The sequence below is a fragment of the Pinus tabuliformis genome, chromosome 8 (genome assembly GCF_031772625.1).
Source record: "Pinus tabuliformis cultivar Carrire ecotype Pingquan chromosome 8, CPIR1, whole genome shotgun sequence".
NCBI lineage: Eukaryota > Viridiplantae > Streptophyta > Pinopsida > Pinales > Pinaceae > Pinus > Pinus tabuliformis.
Window position 1 is genome coordinate 784,138,781 of NC_142294.1, and position 4,886 is coordinate 784,143,666.

The window sequence follows — 4,886 nt, forward strand, 5'->3', positions numbered from 1 at the left end:
TGCCTCCTTTGTCATATTTATGATTTCTAACATCAAATAAATGGTTTGTTATATAAAATTAACTATAACTATCTGCAGCTTTCCATGTCCCATTATCTTGTATTTCAACAGCAAAAAGAATCAAATTTCTTTAACCCATTAAACTACACGAAAACAAAAATCACATAGAAGCTTATTGAATAAATCTCGTCTTTTATTTGAAGATGGTGGAATCTCCTTTCTCGACCTTTTGGCTAAGATCAACTGTAGTATCTTTTCTTATCAGTTTAATATCTGATAGGTGGTTCATAGAAGCAGATGATATTAAATGGTTTTTTCTAGGGGGAGAGCTACTGGGTCTCTCGAGCTTCGCTTGTGCATTGTTCTACAGTGCAAGCCAGGTGCACCCCACAAATACAAAACCAAATTAAATAGCAGAGGGAAGAATAGAATTTATCTGTTTTGAACCAAATTAAATAGCAGAGGCCCGAAAAACATTTGTCTGTATTGAGTAGGCTGAATTTATTTATTTATTTATTTTATTTATTATTATTATTATTATTCTTTTTTTTTGGTTCTGTATTTCACTATGTGCCTGGAGATTGTAGAGTGGTTATGTGATGATTGCACAATTTCGTGTACCTAGCTGGCTGGGTTAAATATTTAAATGTAATTTGGATGTAAAAACATTAGATTTCTTGACAATCTGTTCATTAGATTTTCAAAATAAATCTACAGAATATTTAGAAATGTAGAATCAGTGTAAGGGACAATAGTCTCAATGCATTGTTGGAGGGTAGGATAGTAAAGCTTAATGATAAGTGACAGTAGGTGTTGCCCATGTTAAAAGAACTGAAAAAAAACAAAATAAGGGACTAAAATAAATTCCGAGTAGCTAATATAGATTCAGTGTACTTAATATTTTGCAATAAAGAGTAGAAGCCCACCTGAACTGAACACATGAAGAAGCAAGAAAATAAAATAGCATGAATTTAACAAAGAATCAATGGACCTTCTCGTAACTATCTGGGAAAAGGGCACACGTTCAACCTTGAAAAGACATATAGGTAGGAACGTTCTCTTACCTTTTATACGATGGAACACCCAATATCTGCAAAGAAGCCCACACACCCAACTCATTTGCAGCACCAACCCCAAACACTCTGCAACCAACTGATCATCGTAGGTCAAAAAGGGGACATTAGAAAGAACTACAAACATGATCTTTGGCTGGTTGGAAATACTGAGAGGGGGTGAATCAATGTTTCTTTTCAATTAAGGGTTTTCATAGCTAAGCTTCAAAAAAATTCTTCCAAAAAATTCATCTAAGTTTTGTCTCAATCACCGCAGAGATTACGACATGATTTTTTTAGTTTTGTGTTTTCACCCTTTCAAGAAAATATGTGTGTTTTGTTTTATGGGAGTCTTGGATCACGATCAAGGCTTTTATTGAATTTCAATATTTGGGTTATATTAACATTCATGCCAATCAGTAGCAAGACATTAGATTAATGGGGTTTGTCCATTAATGTGATTTCAAGCATTATCAGAATCCTAATATATTTCCTAATCAAGTGGATATGGGGTTCCCCTGCCCTGACCTTCAAAGTTGGTTTGCACTTATTTGATCTTGATTCTGCTCTGGTTACTGTATGCAAGAGTGTTGTCTCATTCTAATCAACTCTTTCCAGTTTTGTATCGTTATTTTATTGAACTTTTGCAATTGATCTCCCAAATAATTGTGGATTGAAATATTATTATTATTTATGTTATTCTGCCTATTTTTTTGACAAAAATGGTAAATGCCTTTAAAACTATCAGAATACCTCAGATTGCAATCACTATATTTTCCATTTACTAGTGCACTATTTCATTTGGGTGGCATTTTATCTTCATAATTGTCTTTTATTTGATCATCAAACCAACATTGCCAAGGGCACCAAGGTCAATTCCATTATTTGGCCTGAAGGAAGGCACTCGAAAAAAATCAAAACAATGCAATTGCAAGAACTCATAATGCCTGAAGTTGTAAGCACTTCCCTAATATCTTTTATTTTGTCAATAGAGAAAATTGTATGTTTTGTAATGGCATCTCCAATCATTTGAATTTTTACTATTCTTTTGTCATGAAAGAAAGACACCCTTAGCTAACACATTTGTAAGCAACTAAATATATAGAAAATACCCTTGAGTTGGATTGAAATGAGTTTACTTTATCACGGAGGTGTAATAACATGTTCATTATTTGTTCTAACTTGGATTTTATATACTTTCCATAGAAGTGTAGTTGCGTGATGATGTTTATGATATATTATTCATTGCAACTCTTTTATGATTGGAAGAGAATCAATAGATTCTTTTTCAGGAGCGATTCATCGTTCCCGAACGCAGCATACAACTTCCTCTCCGTTGTACTGCGCTCTCCAAGTGTGCTTGTTCCCCTTTTGAAGCACATCTTCATTTTCATTTTTGAAGGACTTTTGTTTACTTCAGATTCCTTGAATATGAAACATTTTTTTTTTTTTTTTAATTTACTGCTCCTTTAGTTTAGGCTTAATGAGTGATAATTTTGGGTCAATGAAAACTTCGAAGAGTGTCAATTCTTCATAATTTTAATTCTAATTAAAAGGAGAGGTTATCTTTTGATGGAGAAAATCGATATCTCTTAGGTAAAATTTTAACGAAATTCTTCAAATGGTAAGTTTCATATGTCTATTTTTATCATTTTCCATTTATTTACACTTTTTGTTTCATTTTTTTGTTTTGTTTTTTGTTTCGCTAATATAAACGTTTGTTTTGTAGGTCTTCAAGAATTGTTTCACACCCCTACCAGCGCAGATTTTGCATTCATTCTCCTTGTTGCTTGTTTTTGATTTTTGGAAGAGAATTTATGATGTTCATCAAGTCAGCGAAATTGGGGAGTCCCTGAACCTTCAATTTGTTTAAGAATTGTTTTTATTAGACAATTGTTAAGATGTTCTCATGCAAGCTTTGTTTTGAAATAAAACATTTGCAAATGGTAAAAAATTCTCATTTGGCTTCATTTTACCCCATGACTGTTATTCTCTTTACGATTTGAGATTCTATTTGCTTATAACTTTGCGAGATAGAATTTATTAAAATATCAACATAACACAGACACACATGCTTGTCTTATTTTACTATTTTGTTGAGACAATTTTATATTTAGTCTTGTTGGGGTTGTATTTTTAATTGGGGCTATTCTTTTATTTTTCCTTTCCTTATGTGACATTTTTGGAGTATGTTGATTTTTTCTCACTTTAGTTTGGACTTGTTTTTCCTTTTGTTGATTGGTTATGGATTCATTTGCTGATATTACCAGGATTTATGTAAAAAGGCTTTTCTTACCAACATTGGTTGGCAAACATGGAAAATTTTTACTTTGTCAATTTCGTGAGCTTCATTTACCTCAAAGGGAAATATTTATGGAATTCTAAAGCACTCTTACCTTAAATATTTTTCATGGAGGAACATGCATCCTTTCTAAGTGATATAGTTCATCTTTTCAAGGAAAGCACTGACCTTGATTTTATCTCAATGAATCTCTCCTATCCCTCCACATTATAAAAGTCTTTGAATTGATAGTCATGTGGAAAGATATGGAGTTGAAATTATGGAAGTATTATATCCATTCTCTTAAGTCTCTTTTACCATCACACCTCTTTCACTTAGCTACATCATAAATTTAGCTTGCAAATGTGCTTATCAAAAGGGTGATCAAAGGGGGAAGCATGGGAAGTACAAGTAAACCTGTTGGGCTATGGACGCTCGTTGGTAGTGAAATCACAACACTCTCATTTTTAATTTATTATCTTGAGAATAATAATGAGGGCTCTATATACGTAAATACTAGTCATATCACCCTTTAATGCTTTCTTTAGTTAATTGTGCATTTTTGCGAGATTTCTGTTTTCTTTGGATTTCCATTTTGATTGCTTTATTGTGTTCAATTTCTTGCTAGTGTTCCATCAATGCTCATTTTATCTTATTTAGATTTACGGTTTGCAAACGACACTTATTCAAAATTTTAGTGATTTTTAACATGTAAACTAAAAATAGACACAATATATGTATATAATTTAAAAATATTTACATCTAATTAATTGTAATTAATCATTAATCATTAATTTATTAATTTTAATTCAATAGCTATCCTACAAACCACCAATACAAATAGATAATGTATATTTTAAAATTTTATAATAAAAACATATAAAAGAAAAACCTATACATAATGGAATTTTAAAAGATATCAGATCCTAGTCCCAGATGAAAGTTTTAATTCGATACGAAATTTTGATTTCCCAAGATTTCACTCCCGCTAGATTTTTGAGTTTGGATTTTATGTATAATTTTTATTTTTTAAATAATATAATAAGGGGTCGCTCCCCACTCCTTGGGATCTCGGGCTCCTCTTCACCTCGTAACATCCTCTTTATCGCTCCCACTACTCCTCGGCACCTCGACACATTATATCCCCTCGGCTCCCTTTTTTATATCCTCCGAGAATTTAACTCGTCAGATTTCATACCTTCCTCCCCATAGCTTATCCCGTATGCCTCCCTTGGATAATATCAAAAACCTTTTTATTAATCCTTTCCATTTGTATTAAATGGGCCACTAGTCCACCTTGTCATGCTTCCCTATTTTTTTAATTATTTTAAATTAATTTAATCATTTGTAATTATAATTTAATTTTATAGTTATAATTAATTTGTATATAATTTAATAATTTATTTAATTAGTACATTAATAATTATAATTTATTAATTTTAATTAAAAATGCCCAATTCTGGCCTAGGCATGCATTTGCAAGCATTATCGCAGTTTTGATAACTCAACTTTGGAGAGGCATATTTTTTTTTTATTTCGCCAAATGTGGCCTA

At 31.7% G+C, this 4,886-nt stretch overlaps 1 pseudogene; it reads left to right on the plus strand.

Annotated features, from left to right (window-relative positions):
- The first annotated feature begins 213 nt into the window (after positions 1-213).
- On the plus strand, positions 214-391 carry LOC149237927 (U2 spliceosomal RNA; annotated as a pseudogene).
- Positions 392-4,886: the final 4,495 nt, after the last annotated feature.